The sequence below is a fragment of the Podarcis pityusensis genome, assembly GCF_964106645.2.
Source record: "Podarcis pityusensis genome assembly, chromosome: 1".
NCBI lineage: Eukaryota > Metazoa > Chordata > Lepidosauria > Squamata > Lacertidae > Podarcis > Podarcis pityusensis.
In genome coordinates this window covers 110,957,494-110,979,674 of record NC_138028.1, presented here as the reverse complement: position 1 = coordinate 110,979,674, position 22,181 = coordinate 110,957,494, and positions in this window count along the sequence as shown.

The window sequence follows — 22,181 nt, the reverse complement described above, 5'->3', positions numbered from 1 at the left end:
TTCGACTTTGCCTTCCACTGGAGGAGAATAGCTTTGAATTGTTTGGAGTTGATAAAGCATCTTCTGAGAGGTTAGACGCCATTATAATAATATATGTATAGTCCTGGAGAGGAGTCACACTTTCTGAAAATGCCTAGCTGCTTTTTCTCCAACATTTCTGGAGTATTGTGCATTTTGTTAGACTGACACCACACACATTTATCAACTCTGCTGAACGCTTGCTTGCAGAACGTGCTCAATTTCTTTTTACTTGCAAGGTGTTCCTATTTGCACTGCTACCGTAGCAGCAGGTGTGCCTTTGTTCAGCATTTTCTACTGGTTGGCATTACTATTTATTTTGTAAAAAATATGTGTTTTTTATTAACCATTCACATTTATGAATACTGTGCTTATTCACATACTTAAGAGTATTTACCAAGATGTTCCATAAAGCCAGGGGCATACAACCTGTAGCCTTCCAGATGTTACTGGACTGCAACTCCCATCATCCCTGACTATTGACTGTGCTAGCTGGAGCTGATGGGAGTTGGAGTCTAACAACATCTGGAGGGTCACAGGTTCCCCATCTGTGTAGAAATGACATGCATGGGGTTTCAGAAACCTTCTTGGGTTGCTTACCCAGAGAATAGCCATTTGTCCAACTCTCAGTTCTTCTATGGTGTGTGTGTGTGTGTGTGTGTGTGTGTGTGTTTTAAAATACAGACGTAACAACCTTGTGATTTACAAGCATGACAAGGCCCATTTTCTGATGCCTACGAAGCACAAGAGACGCATCCTGGAGATAACTGAATGTGCTCTAATCTGGACAGGGTTTGAGTCACAAGAATATGATTCAGGAGCAAACTTTTTACAGAGCTGGAGCACATTTCTTCCTAATTTAAATAATTATTTTAAACAAACCTCATTTTTAAAGAACCCTCTTCTGGATATAAATTTTCCTAAGTTAAATATTGCTTTGAAATAGAATGTGGTTATTGTAAGGATGTTTAAATTGTAGGAATTTGGAGGGTGAGGGGGATGGGGAGACTCTGGGCACAGTTGTGTAGTCGAGCCTTCTCTAACTTGCAGCAGAGTGTATCTTTATGAAAAAAGTGAAGACAGAGCTTTGGGCTTTGCTGTACTGCGGAAGACCCTTAGACTATTTTTATTCGACTGCAGCATAAAAGTCTGCAGCAGCATAATTAATCATATGAATTTGCTCTCTGAGCCTGTGCACAAGGATGTCCCCTTTCCCAACAATTTGTCACCGAAAAAGACTTCATAAGTCAAAATGCATCTGGTGTATCTGTTTAGGAAAGTTTTTAATGTTTGAAGTTTTATTCTGTTTTTAGTGTTCTGTTGGAAGCCGCCCAGAGTGGCTGGGGAAACCTAGCCAGATGGGCGGGGTATAAAATTTATTTATTTATTTATTTATTTATTTATTTATTTAGAAACACCTCTATTGTGGTGTTCATCTTCAAATCTTCATCTTCAGCATATCAATGATTTGGGCAACCAAGTCTTTGTATTACATTGCTGTGATGCAGTTAGCATTTGAAGAATGTATCCAGTCATCCCAGCTAGAAGTTGCAGAATACACTGATGTATACAGTGGGCTGGATTCAACTGACCTGGCGCTCTAGTGGAAACCATCTCCAAGACTCCTGCTGGTACAACAGGGCTTTCACCCCTCTCCTCCCCTGTGCATCTCCCCAAATCTACTCTGGAAGGTCAGGAGAACCTCTGGAACTACACATGGGGCGAGGGGAGACCATGCCATCTGGCAAGCAGAAATTAATGATTGTACTGATGTAATGTTGAATTCCTTCCAGCATCTGCATTTCATTGTTGTGAAGCCATAGGTTTGCAGGTTTGATCTCCATATGGGATAGCTGCATATGCCTGCATTGCAGGAGGTTGGACTAGATGATTCTCCAGGACCCTTCCAACCCCACAATTCTGATTCTGATTCTAATATTATTTGGTTGTTAGTGTATATGGCCACAGGCCACAGAGTAGTTCTTCATGAAGCTTTTATGTCCTTTCATATATGTGTTTCTGCAGCCTAGAGGTGGGCAAATGTCCCCATCTTCAAAAAGGGGGAGGGAGAAGGCCCAGGTACCACTCAGTGAGCTTGATATTGATACCAGGAAAGGTCCTAGAACAGATTAAACAGTCAGCTCTTAGAAATGGTTGCTGTGATTACTAAGACCCAACATGGGGGTTTCCTCAAAAACAAGTCATTCCAGACTTCCTTCCTTCTCTCTCTCTCTCTCTCTCTCTCTCTCTGAGTTACAAGCTTTGTAGATCATGGAAATATGTTGGATGTAGTATATCTTGATTTCAGGAAGGCTTTTGACCAAGTCCCCCATGGTATGCTTGTGGAGAATCTGGTAAAATATGGAGTGGGCAAGAGAACTGTTAGGTGGATTTGTGCTGCAGGGTTCTGTCCTGGGACTGTTGCTGTGCAACACCTTTTAAAACGACTTAGATGAAGATGTTGAAGGTATGCTCATCCAATTTATATAGAAGATACCAAAATGGCCACAGAAGACAGAATTGGAGTTCAATGTGATCTTAGCACATTGGAGAATTAAGCCCAAACCAACACAATGACTTTTAACAGGGACAAATGTAAGCTTCTGCACTTAGGCAGAAAGAACCAGCTGCACAAATGTTAGCTGGGGGACCACTGGCTTGCTAGCAGTACATGTGAAAAGGATCTAGGGTCTTAGTAGACCACAAGCTTAACATGAGCCAACAGTGTGATGCAGCAGCAAAAAAAAGCTAATGCTATTCTAGGTTGCATCAACAGAGGTATAGTGTCCCAAGCAAGGAAATACAAATCATGCTCTATCCTGCCTTGGTCAGACCACACCTGTGTCTGGGTACAACAGTTTAAGAAGGATGATGACAAGTTGGAATTTTCAGAGGAGGGCATTCATGATGATAAAGAATCTGGAAACTATGCCTTGTGAGGAATGGTTGAAGGAATTGGGTATGTTTAGCCTGGAAAAGAGAAGACTGAGAGGCGATATAGCGGCCATCTTCAAAATAAGTGCTGTCACATGGAGGATGGAGCAAGCTTGTTTTCTCCTGTTTCAGATGGTAGGACCCAAACCAATGGATTCAAGTTACAAGAAAAGAGATTCCTACTAAACGTCAGGAAGAACTTTCTGACAGTAAGAGCTGTTCAATAGTGGAACAGACTCCCACAAGAGGTGTGGGACTCTCCTTCCTTGGAGTTTTTAAAGCAGAGGTTGGTTGACTGTCATGTATGATCTAGTCAAATTCCTAACCATAAGGGGTACGCAGTAGGAGGACTTGCATATTCTTGGAGGATTTATATTGAAGTTTCTTTATATTATAATGTAGCCAAGATGCAATTGAATAATAAAGCATAAAAGTTCACCGTAACAATGTTGTTTTATTCTAGCCCATTCCCCATAATTGGTCTGACAGTTCATAGCATTTCTACCATCAGATGTTAAATGTCGTAATATTTGGGTGAAATATTAGTGTAGCACTATTTTTAAAGTTCTTACAATATTGTGTTGTTTTTAAGTTGCAAGTGGGCTTTAAAAGTCCTAAAACATTTTTTCAAAGAGCGTGCAAGCTTTGTGACTCCTAAAACTGAAGAAAAATCATAAAATGTTTGGTTTTGCTCCTCTGTCTCTTAGTGGCTTCCTTTCTTTTCAATACTCCCATTTTCTTTAAATGCTTCTCAACCATTTCTCCTTTTCTACCTTCTGTTGCATCACACTGTTTGTAGTTGGGCAATGAAAAGGACACCATGCTCACAATAAGAGAATTTTCACTGTGCTTTCCATAAACAGGCACAACATTTTTATTCAGTTTGGTTGTGTATCAGACACAGAGGTATTTAACCTCAGGACTGATACATGAAGTACCCATGGCTTTCACTGTTGGAACTGCTGAGTCACATGCAGATACGTAGCACTGTTTGCAAATAAGTTTGCTTCCATTTATTGAAATATAGCTAGCAATCATCCACATGGTGCATTGATTATTAAGCATTGAAGCATTTGATTTGCATTTTGGTTAGCAAACAATGAACTATGCTGTTTTATGACTGAGAACATTTCAGCTATTGTCAATAGGAGGGAGACATAGCAATAATATTTGTGTGTGTGTGTGTGTGAGAGAGAGAGAGAGAGAGAGAGAGAGAGAGAGAGAATTCTTGTGGGTACTTTGGTTTTCAGCCTTGAGAGTTTCTAGGATGGGAACAGATTGCTGGAACTCTACAGTGATTACCATCTTCCCATGGTATCTAGAAGCACATATTCACCAATGATATCTATTATTTTGGATACGTACTGGTGGTGCTATCAAGCCTACCAAGATTAGCATTTGGAAAGCACTGTATGGGGTTTACCTTTGAAAGTTATAAAACTGCATCTGATAGAGGGCACAGAACTGCCTCACACTAGGAACCATAGTATCATACAATTGTAGAATTTGAAGGGACCACGAGAGCCATCTAGTCCAAACCCCTGCAATGCAGTCTTTTGCCCAACGTGGGGCTCAGATCCATGACCCTGAGATTAAGAATCTCATGCTTTACTGACTGAGCTATCCCAGGTCACAGGAAAATATATAGCTGGGAACACCAGCCATTGCTGGTACAATACTTGTACATTGGTGTACATGCCTTTCAAAACGTGTGTTTGTTGCTGTTACACATTTCTGTTTTTAGTGCCAACTCCCACCAGGCACAGCAAGCATGGACAATGGTCGGAGACAGACTTGTCATTCAGCAATATTTGGAGAGCCAACGTTTTCCCATACCTGTTGTATATGGGAAGCTCTGGTTTGTTGAGCAGTAGAGAGTTCTTTTCCTACTCTGCAGGCCTATGAATTGCAGGTAATTTATTGTTGCAACTTGATTCTTCTTGACAATCAATTCACTGCTCTGTAGGCAGAAAAGAGTGTTTCTTCTACATGACAAATATTCTCTGATAAATGATTCCAAAAGGATGTGGGGGGGGGGAGTGATATGACCTTTTGTGGTTTGGGGCTGCTTGCACCCTGGGTAAAAGAGTGAGTCTCTTTTCCGTCCTTCCTTTCTGCACTTAACAGGGGTTATTTAGGAAAAAGTTCACCTGTTGTATTTGCTTATTAGGATGTGGCTCTTGAACACATTCCCAACCTTACTGGGTTTGGATTTCCAGGAACTGGCCCCAAGCGAGCTTGCAATGTAGCCTAATTCCCTCCCTCCCTCACCCGCATTATGCATTTCCAATAGCAAAAGGGTGTAAGAGCGATTTGGGAAAGCTTTGCCAATAGCTCTTCCACTGCTCGCTCAAACCAAAGATAACGCAAGTTAAGTGAAATAAGGCTTTGGCTTCATAAATATTTAATAAGGAAACATGGGAACAGTGCTTAAAGGCAATAGTGCTAGTTTGCAAATAAAAACAAAATTCCTTAGCTAATGGCTGTGCAGCCTTCTGTTACCTTTTCATTGCTGTGCTTTGTATGTTTACATGTTAGGACAAGATTAAACCTGGCCAGCCAAAAATATTGTGGTGATTAGACAATTCAAGAGCCTTTTTTAAAAAAGAAAAGAGGGGAAAGGAGTGCTATCTTTTCCACATGTCAGTTAATATTCTTTCTCCTGACATCATTCCAAAAATATATGTCCTTTGACTACTGGCTCTTGGTTTAATTTAATTTCATCTTTGAAAGGAACAGCTATTATTTAAAGGGCGTATGTCACTGTGCTGATTGTAAGCCATCTCTGCTTGCGTCTTTGTTTTCAAAAGCTCTGTTGCATTGTGGTAAGTGCTTCCCTCTCCAACAGTTGAGTTGAAATCAAAGAGATATGTATGGCTACAGCATCCCATTAACCTATTAACCCCACCTAGTGAGTTATTTGGTGAGCAGTCTCTTCCTCTGTTCTGTTCAGTATTCTTGAGTCTGTCACTGGGATTTCAATGACAAGAATGGCCTAGGGGGTTAGTTTTCTAAATCTCAAATGATCTGAATATTCATGCTGGTTTTAAGCAATGGTATATATCTATATTAATAATGTCCAGATTAATTTAGCAGTCTTTGAAAGGATAGGAGTGCAGTAGAGAGAAACATGGGCAGATTATGTTTTTATTCTCCTTTGAGATCTTCATACTGTATTTGTCATTATTGTTAGTCCCCCTCCTGTGGGTTATCAAGTGGCCAAATGTGTTTGGTCCACAGATGACTTCACCTTTGTATAACCAGTCACCATCTCAGATAAAAATTAGCCACTTCTCCACTCTTCTACAGGAGCCTGCACTTGAGGAAGTCTTATCAAATGTGGTTTATTTCAGCATTTATACATTGCCTTTGGAGATTCCAAGGTGCCTCAGAACTTATTAAAACTGCAGAATTTGTTTAAAAAGTGGTAGCCAATGTGGTGCTCACTAGATGTTGATGGACTCCAAATCCCATAATCCCTGACCATGCTGGCTGGGGTTTATAGAACTTTTAGTCCAACAACATTTCCAGGGCACCATGTATAATTGTGTTCTATACAACCAGTCTGTAGAACATTTAAAATATAGTAAGTTATATTATTTCCTTTGGATACAGGGCTGGCTTGGATATCACTTTGTCTGCAACAGTAGAAGTATTAAGTAGATGTAATGTTCTTTCCCCCTTCATTGCAGAACATCTTAATATGCCTCATTTGCTAAGAAATAGCACAGGATGATGGGAAGGTTAAATGCCTGCAGTTATAAGATAGCAAAAAGGGGTTGAGCAACAGGCACATGATCCTAGTGTCAAGAAGCTGTGGCAGAGGAGAAATCCAAGGGTTCTTGGAGTGCTTGTGGAAAAAGTGCCTATGTTGCATTAGTAAGGCACACAGGGACTAATCTCTGGATTCTAGCAGAACCACTCTGCAGTGGGATTAGGCTTGGAGGGGAAGTAGCAACAGAATGACTTCAGAAGGTTTATGCTAGATAAAATCTCAGTAAGCAAGGCCATGGCAAATTGCAACTTTCTCCATTTGGGGGGAAAATGGTGTGTTTTATAATTGCAGTGACTTTATTTTCCATTGCTGTAACACCTTGCTGCCATCTCTGGGACCTTACAGTGAAGGGCAGGTAAAAAAATAAATCCTATAAATAAAAAGAAAGTCAGTTTCATAAGAACGTAACCCGGCTTGGTAAGAAACACCAAAGATCAGCCAGGCCTTTTCAGGACCATGGAGAGTTCCCAGTTAGCTCTGCTGGCTGTTACTTCTCTACTCTAGACAGTGGAGAAATGGACAATGACTTGTTCTGCAGTTCTTCCACTGTTTCTGTAGCCCTGGCTTCTGTGGCGCAGGGGGAAGGAAATGCTTTCGAAGGGAGCATAGCCACAAACTCAAGCTAGAAGGGCATGGGAGCTGTGCTGAAGGCTCCTGAGTGGAGCAGCCTGCAGCTCTTCATCTGGGTCTCCTTTGGTAGAGCAGGGAGCTGGGCTTGAGGGGTTGTAACGTTTTGCTGTTAAACTGAGAGAAGAGAATTGAGTGAAGTTTGACAGCCTAAATTAGCTAGGTGATTCTCACCTTGTCTTGGGACTTCCAGGGTGAGGGTTAGATGCAGGATGTGGTTGGCTTGGTAATATTTTGACCAGAACACAAAAATACTCAAGAATGTCCCCAGCTAGGGATCCAAATAAACCACAAGGATTTATTCCATTATATATTATTGTGAATAATAACTCTCCAGGCCTTCCAAGAAAGTAAGACATAGGATTAAGACAACATGCAGCATAAAAATTATCGCAGTGCTGTAGGTATAACATTTCATCATGTTTCACATTCACTTATACTAATGTAGGCATATGTTTCCTATCCATCATTCTGCCACACACAAAAACTCTTAAATTAGATATCATTTCAAGACTGGGATTATTTGTAGTGAAGTTGGTTATTCCTTGCAACTATTCTTCTTCTTCTTGTTGTTGTTTAGTCATTTAGTCGTGTCCGACTAAATGGACACCATGGACCAGAGCACACCAGGCACTTCTGTCTTCCACTGCCTCCCACAGTTTGGTCAAACTCATGTTGGTAGCTTCGAGAACACTGTCCAACCATCTCATTCTCTGTCATCCCCTTCTCCTTGTGCCCTCAATCTTTCCCAACATCAGGGTCTTTCCCAGGGAGTCTTCTCTTCTTATGAGGTGGCCAAAGTATTGGAGCCTCAGCTTCACGATCTGTCCTTCCAGTGAGCACTCAGGGCTGATTTGCTTAAGAATGGATAGGTTTGATCTTCTTGCAGTCCATAGGACTCTCAAGAGTCTCTTCCAGCACCATAATTCAAAAGCATCAATTCTTTGGTGATCACCCTTCTTTATGGTCCAGCTTTCACTTCCATACATCACTACTGGGAAAACCATAGCTTTAACTGTACAGACCTTTGTTGGCAACTATTCTAGCTGTCCTTAATTCCACTGAAAACATTTATGGGGCTATTGGAAAAAGATCTGTATTTAGGGAAATGGCCTGATATCTTAGCACTCTTTAATCCCACTGATCTCTCTTTGCATTGTGGTGTAAAATATATGTGTTCACATTTCCATGTGTCTTAGACAGGAGATCTCACTAACTGAGGAAGTAGATGGGGAGGGAAGCAGATCAGCCTAATGGGTTACCCTGCACTGATTAGTGATTCACTAAATTATTAATTCCTCCTGCATAGCTGAATAATACGTTTTTCCTTCTGCAGAAGTTGCTTCACTCTGGATGTGGGAGAAAGATTCTTAGTGGGCCGTTCTGAGATCATAGGGACTTTGCTACAATGTGTGCTGTGTTTGGGGATTGGAGACTTGCAGAACTGAGTGTTCCGTTGTACTATTGAGCTGTAATATAATATATCCTCTCCAACTAATATTTATTTATAAAATGTCAGTGAATTAAAGTGCAAAAGCCAGAGTAACATAATTACCTTAACAATGAGCACATGTATTCTCCTGGTTCACAGTCAGCCAAACTATGACTTACCAGGATCTTCCAAACATGTGGGTGCCAGAGAGGAACAACTCTTGGCTAGATGACAAGCCAACCCAAACCTTGGCTTAGTTCAGTTTGTTGCAGGAGTTAAAAAAAGACTAGGGAAAGGAAAGTAGCTGCCAGCTGATCTCTGGGAGCCCCCAAATTTGTGTGGTCCGAGAAAGCTATGGTGTAAGCTTTAATGGACTGAAGCCCACATCATTAGATGCATCTATATTTGCATAGCACCTTCTTCTTGTAAGATTCTATGTGTAAGTATTGTGTGGTCCACAGGTATGTACCTCATTATGCAACTACTCTGGTTTTTCATGCAGAAATTTCACTAAAAAGAATGCACTGGACAGGATTCACCTAATATGCCTCTGTACAAGGGTTTCTGTTTGTTCAGAGAAGCTTTTCCCCCACTCCTCCCCACCTTGTGCCCTCATGCTCCCCCAAATTGCCTTGAGGGGGTTGGGAGAATTCCTAGAAAAGTAAGTGGGGGAGGGGGAAATCATTCCATCTGGCAAGCTGCAATGCTTGCCCGGATGGAACATTCAGAAGTGAACAACATTGATTTTCACCCACTATCTTTGGAACATTTTCCTGCAAAATAATATAAGCTTTTATGGAGATGTACCAGAGCATAGCACGTGCAGTTGCTACATGTATTTAAACAATATTAAAACCAGTCCATTGACTTGCCATAATGTAGGCTTTAATCATACTGGCATGGCATGTCTGTTTTAAAACTGTTTACTATAGCAAGTACCCTCAGTTTAATGGAATTCATATTGCACTGTGTTACTGCTAAATAACTGTTAAGGTATATGCAGCTGTTTACCTAGAAAGTACTTCCCTTGAAATTCAGCTGGGAATATTCTCAAGTAAGCATGCATCCAAGAGGGATGTGGGTGGCGCTGTGGGTTAAACCACAGAGCCTAGGGCTTGCTGATCAGAAGGTTGGTGGTTCGAATCCCCACAACGGGGTGAGCTCCTGTTGTTTGGTCCCAGCTCCTGCCAACCTAGCAGTTCGAAAGCACGTCAAAGTGCAAGTAGATAAATAGGTACCGCTCTGGCGGGAAGGTAAACAGCATTTCCGTGCACTGCTCTGGTTCGCCAGAAGTGGCTTAGTCATGCTGGCCACATGACCCGGAAGTTGTACGCCGGCTCCCTCGGCCATTAAAGCAAGATGAGCGCTGCAACCCCAGAGTCGGCCACGACTGGACCTAATGGTCAGGGGTCCCTTTACCTTTACCTTAAGCATGCATGCTTGAGTTAATGCTATAAACAGCCATTGCAGCATCTTTCTGTTGATGAACAGTGCAAAATAGCTGCAGCTTTTTATGTTGTGTGTCTCCTTTTTGAGTGGTGGAGAGCAGGAGTAGCTAACTGCCAATATAGCCGTCTGATCCCACTCCCCAGCATAATCCTTTTCTTTCTTTTGCCTTTTCCCTAAGATCCCATTCCCTTGCCAGGGGCAACCAAAAGAGGGGTGTAAATAAAGGAGACTCAGCTAAGGAAGGGGAAGAAAGAAGACCCAGGTAACTACCAACAGGTCAGCTTCATGTCAATACCAGGAAAGGTCCTAGAACAGACAATTAAACAGTCGGTCTGTGAGAGCTTAGAAGAGAATGCTGTAATTACTAAGATACAGCATAGGTTTTTCAAAAACAAGCCATACCGAATAAATCTCATTCCTTTTTTTGGGGGGGGGGGTTTACAAACTTGGTGAATCAGAGGAACGTTTCAGGGACACAGCAAGGGAGAAAGAAAAGGGGGGGAGCCCAGTTGCACTATTGGAAGTCCTTGCCTGGGCTTCTTCTAGTGGGAATCATTAGTTGAATCCCGCCCTGCTTAAAATCTCATGAAAGAGAGCAGGGACTGCACTGGCAATCCTGCCCCGTCAGGCCTGACACTTTCCTTGTTTATATCCCTCCATGACGGCAGCCTTGCAGAGTGGGAAGCCTCCTATAATCCTGGCATGGTTTGAGAACAGTCTCCTTCAACCTTGCATCTCCAAATATTGTTGGACAACTACGCTCATCATTCCTGATCACAGGCTAAACTGGCTGGGGATGATGGGACTTGTAGTTCAAAAGCATCTGGGTACCCAGGGTTGAAGAATACTGATGTAGGACCCTGCTTAATTCTGCTATGTTTATTTTGTAATTGGTATGGACTGCCTTGAGAGTTTAAGGTCAGCATACCAATTTATTTTGTCATTTATTTGTTTGTTTATTTAAATAAGGAGTAGCCAGTGTGGTGACTACAGAGCCCTTCACCCTTAGCCGGCCTTCTTACATATCACACTTTGGAGATAAGGCTCCAGGGAGGGGCGTAATAACAACAGCAATTTTATTTATAGCCCCCCTCCCCATCTGGCTGGGTTTCCACAGCCACTCTGGGCAGCTTCCAGCACATACAAAAGCATAATAAAACACCAAACATTTAAAACTTCCCAGTGCAGGGCTGCCTTCAGATGTCTCCTAAAAGTCGTGTAGTTCTTTATCTCCTTGTCATCTGACTACCGAGAAATAAAAATGTAAAGGCAACACAATAAAATACAGGTCAGTATAACAGCAGTTCCACGATACAATAAGAAAAGGCTGCATTAACCTATTCATCATTTCCATATGATGAATCCGGAAGCAGGAAACAAACCTGCCCCACCCCTCATCCAAAAGCCTGCTGAAAGAGATGTGCCTTTAGCATTTAACTGATAAAATAAAGAAGTAACAAGAGACATTTTAGCCCTGGAAGTGAAAAGTCATTTTCTTAATGGCATGCAGAGAAGAAGCCTGGAAAATACTGCCCTTCTGGGAATCAGCAGCCTGAAGTATCTGATTCCACTTTCATATTGCTTCATGGTAAGACTCTTCCTGGTAATCACTGCCTGGACAGGGCTGCTGGGATTTCCTTTAGCTCTTGCACTTGATGTTGGTGAAAGTATAGGAAACTGCTTAAAACCTTTTCTTTCTTTTTTTGCTAGCATTTTATTTCAGTCTTGCATCTCCTGGTCGTCTTCACAGATTTGCTGGAGGTGCAGACAAGAAAAATACACATATTTCCATCTGTAGTGGTTACCCAACAAGATATACTCCCAGTTCCTACCCTGACAATTTTGAACTTTGGGGATGGTCAAAATTTGGGCTGTAAAAACAAGGAACTAATTGGCTACTTGCTAATGGCAGCTAGACTGATCCATCACATGTGTTTGGAAGTACCCTGATAAAGTCACAGTGGAAATTTGCTTGACAGAGTCTGGATTCTGACCATGTCAGAAAAGCTAATGCGAAAACTTCACACACACAGAGAGATATAAAGAAAATACACCTTCTATCCAGTCTAATTTTGTTAAATATATAAATTAGGGAGCAGAGTGAGTTTATGGAACTATTAATAACTAGAAGACTTGGCATGCAAGATCAGTGACCGGTAACTTGTGAACTCTGTACATGCTTGTGAAGAGAGACAGAATCATCAGACTAAATGCTGCCTTTTGTTTCACATTTTATTTTATTTGTTACCTACCTCTGATGTAATTCTGAGGGTTTCGCTAATGCGTTTGTTATTTGTGATTTGTAGCCTTGTCTTTTGCAAAAATGTAGCCTTGTCCTTTGCCAAATTTAATAAACATTAAACAAACAAACAAACAAATCTCCCAATGCAGTTTCTTAAGTGTCTTATAAAAATTGATGACCGCACAAGACAAACTTACACCTGAGGTATGGGAAAGTGTATGTGTGTGTTAAGCAGTTTAGAAAGACAAGCATGAAATACTCAGATTTCTTTGGAGAGCGAGAGTCCTTTGCCAAGCCACTTCATTCTGTTTACTTTCTTTTGGTGTGCAAGCTCTCCTTTGCTGCCAAGTGGTAAAGCTGCATGAATTATGAATTTGGCTTAGTTGCGTGGCCTGGGTGGAATCTACACACACATAAAAAAACACTGTGAAAATGCTTTTAAAAAAAAGTTTTGAAAAATACAACAAATTTGGCATAGCTCACTGTCGCCATCTAGTGCCAAATTTGTATATTGCACTTCACAACATCTTTAAAACGTTTTATTTCCAGCTGTATAACTGAGTCCCTGTTGTTCTAGCAGCAGCACAACATACAGAACGTAGCTTAAGGATTTCAGCTTAGTGAATACTAATCAATGCATAGTGCTGCTGTGCTGACAGTTCTCCCTTGCTGTGTCATAAAAGCCACAAGACCTTTTTAAAAGTTGCACTTGTTCTGCCGTTGAACTGAGTGAGTGTGTTTCCATTCCCCAAATACATCAACTGTGGTTGTTCCCTGCCCCCAGGACTTCCAACTCATTCTGGTGAATCTTTGAGCTGTGTGTCAATGCCATAAATTAGTAAATTATATTTCCAGATCCTTAAATATCCCTAGTGACATGGGTACACTGGTGGTAAAGAAGCAAGGAAACAAAGAATTCCAGATGCTGCAGCCAATAAAACTGCCCAGATATTTGCGGGAGCGTCTGATCTAGAAAAGTAACATTTTTATTTTTTATATCTCCCCCTACGGGAACTCAGAGACACAGCATATATGGCTTTTGGGGGCATGTATGTAAATTAGTGATTTGTAGTGCTTCCTCCTTTAAATATTTATGTCAGCTGTTTTGTAGTAAATTGTTTGATAGTAGAACTGGTTCATAGTAGTCAGCAGTGAAACATTTATTCACCTGAAGAGTGAAATGCATTATTCAGTGATACCAAGATGTTTGCTTGGTTGCATGTAGGCGCAACACTTAATGCCTGGCATATGATGGTAAGTGTGAACTCCATGCTCTAGAAACAGGATCAGCATTAACAGAGTCATCCTTCATGTGAACTGAGTGGCTGGAATGCCCTCATTATGCATGGTGTGTCAGATCACCAAATCCAAGAACTCTTCTAGTCTTCGGTCAAAAGGAAAACCTGTTGCTCTCACTATACAGTTTTAGTGAAATGGTGTGAAATTCACGATTGTGTAAATGCATATATTGCGCTTCACTGCCAAAATCAAAATTCTTAAAATAGATAAAGGCTGATTTGTGTCTTCTTGCATTTGTGGAGTTAACACAATAGGGACGTCCTATTCCATACTTCTGCTACTACTAATAATAATTTTATTCTTTATACCCCGCCCATCTGACTGGGTTGCCCCAGCCACTCAGGGCGGCTTCCAACAGAATATGAAAAACATGATAAAGCATTTTCGTTGAAAGGTTGTATACAGTCGTACCTTGGAAGTCGAACGGAATCCGTTCCGGAAGTCCGTTTGACTTCCAAAACGTTTGCAAACCAAATTGCAGCTTCTGATTGGCTGCAGGAAGCTCCTACAGCCAATCTGAAGCTGTGGAAACCCCATCGGACATTAAGGTTCCAAAAGAACGTTTGCAAACTGGAACAATCACTTCTGTGTTTGTGGCGCTCGGGAGCCAAAATATCCGAGTTCCAGGGTGTTCAGGATCCAAGGTACGACTGTAGTTTTGGCTCGGGGGTCGCATAAGTCCCATGGCACTTTGAAGACTAACACTCATAATTATGGTGCGAGCTTCCATGAACTCCAGTCCATTTCATCAGATGTGTGAAGTGTTAATCCTGATTTTCAGTGTATAGCTAAATGAGATATATATTACCCTTTTGGGAACAGACATAATTTTCCACTACATTCCCCAATGGCAGAGTTTGTCTTATCTTGGAAAGAAGGGGGGAGGAATCACTTCTGATTATACAGATATATTTTCATGACATGAACTGCTGACTTTGGAACTGTCATCACAGGGTGCTTTGGAGAAGTGTGAAAGACTAAGGAGTGTGGAAAGCATCTTTTGCTCTTAATTAATGCCCGGAGGGCAAGGATGGTGGAAGTCTGTGAACCATTCTTTCTGTAGCATGCTTGTTCTGCAGAGAAAATTGGGTTCTAAGAAAAGGACGGCACCAAGTGCCAAAGTTATTGAATGGTTTTATTTTTTTTATTTTGCAAAATTAATTTCTTCTGAAACCAGTAACTTGGGTCTGGCTGCACAGTGTAAATAATTCACAACTAAAAGAAGAAGAAGAGAACATTAGGTCTGCATGGCTGAAGGTAAATTTAGGTCTGTAACAGGGCAAGCTGCTTCGTTCTATTCAGGAAGAGTCCATAGATTTATGAAGTTGATTCCTCCTCCATCCCCTGCCCACCCCCAGTGTAGCATGATGCTTAATTTACTAATAAAGGGGCTGAGGTGTGTATTTGATGGTTCTAAAATAATCAAATCATTCAACAGGAGACTATCGCTTCCCAATGAGTATGTGTACTCTCACTTACATAATTAACATCAAATTAAGGTTTGATTTCTTAGATGCTTAAACCCTGAAGGCAATTTAGCATTTTGATTGAACTTCTGTTGTGGTGTTGCACAAAGGGATAGGTTTAATCGTCCTTAAGACACTGAATTCGATACTGGCTTTTATAGTTAAGTAAATGTGAATTTTGAGTGTGTGTGTATGAAAGAAATATAATTGCTAAGTATTGGTTGATAATTACAATAAATGTAAGAAATACATTCAATAGCAGTTACCTTACTGTATGTTCATCTAAATTTAATGTTTCATTAGGCCCATGCACATCATAAGCCTATGCATGTTTTCTTGGAAGTAAATCACACTGTGTTCACTGGCGTATTTCCCAGGTAAGTACACATAGAATTGCAGCACGCACATACACACAGGTTTTCTTAATTAAAAAATAAATAAAAATTCTAGCCATATTTAAACAATAATTTAACTGGGTAGCAGAGTCCAAGAGCATCTTGGAGACCACAGGTTATCTGCCCTTGCACTATGCTAATGCCAAGTGTGCCACATAGCAAACCAGGGAGGGCATGCTGGAGAACCTGCAGCCGCCTGACTTCCTGACCGGTCAAGAGATTTAAAGGCATCTGAATGATCTCTGGCCTTGAATCTGGTGACCCTTGTCGAAAATGAACACAAATGACTTTAGACAGAGCTGTGAAATGAATCTGTGAGCCGGATATAGGGCCAGAGTCTGAAGAACTGAGGAGCTAGTTTTTAGTAGAGTGATTTAGCAATCAGTCACTCTAGGAATAGTATCTGGGTGTGGAGAATAGGGGCCTCCTAATGGCTCTTATTGTCCTTCACAAGCTGCAGCTCCCAGGATTCTGTGGGAGAAATGCATGATTGTCAAAAGGGATATCATAGTGCTTTCATGTGTAGGAGGGTGTTATTGTTTTGCTGTTTTGTTTTGTTTTAATTATGTACTAATTTTTATTCTGTGTTTTATTCTGTGAACCTCCCTGAGATCTTACGATTAAGGGTGGTTCTTCTTCTTCTTCTTCTTATTATTACTACAGTGGTACCTTGGTCAAGGGACGCGGGTGGCGCTGTGGGTTAAACCACAGAGCCTAGGACTTGCTGATCGAAAGGTCGGCGGTTCGAATCCCTGCGGCGGGGTGAGCTCCCGTCGTTCGGTCCCAGCTCCTGCCCACCTAGCAGTTCGAAAGCACCCCTAAGTGCAAGTAGATAAATAGGGACCGCTTTCTAGCGGGAAGGTAAACGGTGTTTCCGTGTGCGGCGCTGGTGCTGGCTCACCAGATGCAGCTTCGTCACGCTGGCCACGTGACCCGGAAGTGTCTTCGGACAGCGCCGGCTCCCGGCCTCTTGAGCGAGATGAGCGTGCAACCCTAGAGTCGGTCACGACTGGCCCTGACGGGCAGGGGTACCTTTACCTTTACCTTACCTTGGTTCTTGAACTTAATCCATTCTGGTAGTCCGTTCGACTCCCGAAACCATTTGAAAACCAAGGCACCACTACCGATTGGCTGCAGGAACTTCTTGCACTTAATTGGAAACCGCGGAAGCCAGATCGGACGTTCAGCTTACAAAAAAAGTTCGCAAACCAGAACAATTACTTCTGGGTTTGCAGCATTTGGGAACCGATTTGTTCAGGAGCCAAGCCGTTTGAGTACCAAGGTACCACTGTATTATTATTTCTGTGGTATCCTCTTGCTTGCACAATGTGCAGCATGGCCTGTGGAATTTCCTGGCGGCTTAACCGACTATGATGGGGAATATAAGTGTGGTTTCAGAGAACCATAAATCCTGAGGGCAGTAGTGTGTACCACATCTGCTGAAATCTGATAATAAATGAAATTCATTTAATCCTCACACATATGCTTTGGATGTGTAGGAGCTGATCCACGTTTGTGTTAATATCAGGGTGTGTGTGGGGGTGTGGGGGTGTGTGTGTGTGAGAGAGAGAGAGAGAGAGAGAGAGAGAAAGAATGAACTCAAAACAGTGGGAAATTGCTCAAATTTCACTGCCATTCAGTTGTGGCTTCCCAGCAGATGAGTACCTTGTAATTGATCTGTAACTATCAGAATATGGACTTTGCTTACAGATAGGGTTAAAAATGTTTTAAAATGATTGTGTTTCTCACAACACGTTTTGTACTGAGGCCCCAATAAGGGGGACAAAATGACAGGTGCTTTATCTGAATTTCTAATTTGATTTCTCTACACACCCTTCTTCCATTGGTACGTCAAGAACTAATGGCACTGTGTTCTATTCAGAGCCTTAGTAGAGTTGCACAGGGATGATGAAGAGTAGTAATAGCTCATTGTAGTGGAAGGTGCAGCCAAAACATGCATTTGCTTTGTATTTGATGCCTTGCCAGGTCGCTTCTAATTTGTTATTCGGTGGCACTGACTGATTTCATTGCGCTGCTGTTGCTTTTCAGAGTTTCCTTATAGATTTAGCTATAGATCAGGGATGGGGAACCTGTGGTCCATGAGAGATGGACTTCAGGGATGGTGGGAGTTGTAGTCCAACAACCTGCTCCTCATCCCTGATACAGATACTGAGATAATACAAGATAATATTGAAATCTCTTATATTGTATAGCTGTTCTTAAGCTGTTTCCCCCTCTTATGTCATGGTGTAATATGGCCTTGGCGGTTCAAATCCCCGCGACGGAGTGAGCTCTGGTTGTTCAGTCCCAGCTTCTGCCCACCTAGCAGTTTGAAAGCACATCAAAGTACAAGTAGATAAATAGGTACTGCTCTGGTGGGAAGGCGTTTCCGTGCGCTGCTCTGGTTCACCAGAAGCGGCTTAGTCATGCTGGCCACATGACCCGGAAGCTGTACGCTGGCTCCCTTGGCCAGTAAAGTGAGATGAGCGCGCAAACCAGAGTCGTCCGCGACTGGACCTAACGGTCAGGGGTACCTTTACCTTTTTAGACATATAGGTGCCCAGTTGCCATGCCATAATTGGGTGACTGGAAGCACCCAATGAGGTCATGTACCCAAGTGGGGTCATGGACTCCCCATCTCCTCCCCTCCCCTTGCAGGGGCATTTCCTCTGTTGGTTTTGGAGACAGCAGTTGCGATTTTCTGTCAACAGGAAGCTGGCGTTTACAAAGTAGCTTTTCATCATTGTGTCAAACCACGTGGCAAAATGTTTTTGGAACTGAGTGGGCTTGCAAAAACAGTTTGCAATAAAGTGGGTGGCAGGAAGGTGCAGTGAAATACATTGGCATTGTGGGAAAAAAACCCTTACTTTTAGTAAGTCATTCCTGGAGAGCTTCTTTGTTCCATAGTTAATTTTTTTTATTTTGCTAGGCAGTAGTGACAGCAGCTTCACAGCTCTTCTCCTGGCAGCTCAGATACCCAAATAACACCAACATGGTGTATTTTTTGGTGCATTTGGGGGTGGGGTATTGTGGCCACCACTAATATCCCGCCCCCCCCCCAAATACACCCCAAGAAAGACACCATGTTGGTGGTAGGGGCTCACAGCAATGGCTGAAAAGCTCAACATGTACCTCCTTGGGGAGGAAAAGGCACATTTGCTCCCCACCTACCAAAGGTTCACTCAACCCTCCCCCATACCTAAAACCTGTTAGAGTATTGCTGAAATAGCGTGCCCATTCATAGAGTTTGTGATTCAGAATCAAATTGTAGGCATTGGAGAACCATAGAAAACTAAATGTCATGCACAGTTTCCTTTATTCATCCCACATAAGGTTAGACATTTGATGATAGTGGCATGTAGATGTTTATGCAGCAGGAAAATGTGGTTGGCTCCATAGCAAAGGCACGATAAAAGGGTGGTCTCCAAATAAACAGTTCCCACTAGTGGAAGCAGTTTTGACTGCACAATGGAACCTCCCCTCCCCTGCACCAGTGGCGAAGCTGCCGGCGTGGTAGGGGGAGTGCACAGCGCGTGTCCGAGGCGGTGGCCGTGATGGTACCCCCCTCCCCAATGGTGCCAGGGGCAGGGCGCTCCACCTGCCCCCCCATTCCTCCGCCAGTGCCCTGCACATGCCCTAAATCTGCTTTGGAGGGTTGGGGGGTGAACCCTGAACATAATGTAGAGACGTACAGGGGGGTGGGGTGAGGAGAAGAGAAGAGAGGGAGAGGAAGTTCTAGTACGTAGCCAAAAGCACTACAGGATATGTCAAGTTGGATACTACCCAAAGTTTTCATAATTTAATTGGGACTTTTAGAGTGTTGGAGGAGTCCCTGAATAGAAGTAGCTCACTACATACATGGACATGGCAAAGTATATTTCTCCTATGCTTAAGGCAGGCTGTGGCTGCTTCCATTGCTCTCTTTTGCCCAACCTTCAGAATAAGCTCCCAGATCTTCAGATTGCCTTGGTATATTGCAAATGCAGGGAGATTACCTTCCAGTTAGCGTTACCTAGATTCCAAGATTTCTGGATTGGGACTTGTGCAGAACTGTATAAAGACCTGAGCTTATAGAAGCATTAGGTTGGGCGAGCTCTGTAATTTGGGGTAGGAGCAGAGGGAGTGGGTGTGCCTTTCTTCGGGCAAAACTGTACCGTACTATTACCAAGTATGTTCAAAGATAGTGGGTTGTTGAATGGCCTTCCAGTGGAGTCTAGTTGCAAAATCATCAGCCTTGGCTGGGTTTCATTGGCTGCCACCATTGCCTTAATGGAATGGACACATGCAATAGGCAGATTTGACTCTCCCTTTATAGCACTGCCTGTCCTCCTGCCATGGACCATACTGAAGGCACTTCATCTTTACTTTCACTCTGAGGAATGCTGTCAGCCCATCATCTTATGCACTTGAATGTCTGCCAATGATAAGGTCTGTTCTAATATAAGAATAATCACTCACCATTGAAACCTTTTTACTTGTGAATGTGATAGGTTCCTTAGTCCTTTAAAGCCTTTATATCAGTCCCGTGCCAGTGCACACTGAATAAGAACATTTGTGCAGAGTACAGAGCCTAAAATCTTTGAGAATCAATGTAGTGGCTGAACTAATAAATGATGGGCTTCATCAAAGAATTAGATGTAATTCTATAGTTTACATTATGCCATTAGGCAAGATTTTGCAGGTACCATTTTAGGCTGTTGAGCTCCTAACTGTTGCAGGGTTACTGATGGTTCACTTTGAACAAATTAAAATAACCCAAACAAAGTGCAAATTGCAGAACCTTGTATATATTTTGAGGATATTTGATGAGGTAAGTTGTTCCTTGGCTAAATTTGATCCAAAATCCATGTTTTGTTATGCAACTAATTAAAATCAGGTAGGGGTGTGTATCAGATTTGGATGAATTCCGAACTGAAGCAAGGTGCCTTGGATAGATTTGGAGTTTGTCAGAGATGAAGCAGGATCTGTATGAGCTGACATGGACCTTGAAGTTAAGAACATAATGAGAGCTTGCTGAAATTTCCCAATAATGAATTGGGAGTGGGGGAATAGACTTGGACGAACCCCAAGCTGAATCAGGCAGCCTACAAAGCACCTCGGACCAAGGCAGGCTGTTTTCTGAAGGGCTGCTTTGGCACACAAACCAAACTTTGTGGGTGGTGCACACCCTGATAGCAAGCAATCCTTTCTTTCATCTCTGGACACAGGCCCCTACTGCCTTTAACATTGAAGATATCCCTTAATTTAAAAAAATGCTATATATAGCAGCAGATAAAGTGTGACAAGTGAGAAAAATCTATTTCAGTGTTGTATTTTTAGAAGGGAGCAGTGGTCAGAATTTTGCTTCTGTATAAAATACAGGAAAGGGATTCTGCTGATACATTTTGGGGGCCCCTGAGGCAGCATTCAGTATGACCTGTATTGTAGGTGGAAGAAGGTTGTTGGATCCTGGTCCAACAACCATTTTGTTTCCCAATCTGGTACCCTCCTGATATTTTGGACTACAATTTCCATTATGCCTGATCCTTGCCTGTGCTGATTGAGGCTGGTGGGAGTTGGAGTCCAACAACACATGGAGGGCCAAAAGTTTCTGAACCTTGATAAGTGTTTGGATCTCACTGAGACAACTAAAACCTACATCTGGGCTGGACCACTTCAGATTGGAGGTGTTTGGGTTCTTGTGGGGAGTTGATATCAACTCCGTGCCACTACTGCTAAAAAATAAAAGCCTTCTACATAGAAATTGAGATGTTAGAAGGATTCTAGCCTATCTTTTCTCACCGACTGGCTGACTTTTTACATGCAGGGAATTATTGTTATATGGAGGGACACTGGAGGAAGAGAAGGATGTGATTTTCACCAACATACCATTTTCTCTCTAGTGCCAGTGGCGTAGCATGGTAGGAGCACAGGGTCACTTGTCCCAGGTGCTATTTTGTTGGGGGCGCAAAATTCCAGCACCTGGTGTTGCCTCAATACAGCTGTGCACTTCTGTTGCTGGGCTTCATTGAAAATGGTTTCTCCATGCGAACCAGGAAGTGACCTCTCCAGACAACAGTACAACTCTTCTTATCTCTGTGTGCAATCTCCTGGGTGATGTGGATGCCATTAGGCAATTGAATGTGCATGCTCACTCCATGCACATTCTCTTCCTCCCACCCTCCCCTCCATACGGCCCCAGGCACTTGCAACCCACGCTATGCCACCGTCTAGTTCCCAATGTCCTTTGAGAAAAAGCTGCCATGGAGCAGGTGGGGGGGGGTCCCTCTGGAACAGCATGGGAATGTTGGAGGTATTTGTGGAAATCAAGTCATTTTTAGGAGCCTCGGCTGGATCAGAAACCCTTTCTCAAATGGAAAGAGCCCTTCTTTTTGCAGAGGGATAACAAATTGAAATTAGCTGCCTGTCAAATGTCTTCTTTAGCACCACCACTAGGAAGCCTCCAAGCTTGAGTTTGAAAGTCACCCAGGCATCTTGATTTGGATTTATGAGTAAAAGATGGATCTTCCAATTTGGCTACTAACTTCTTCCCATGGTGAGCGAG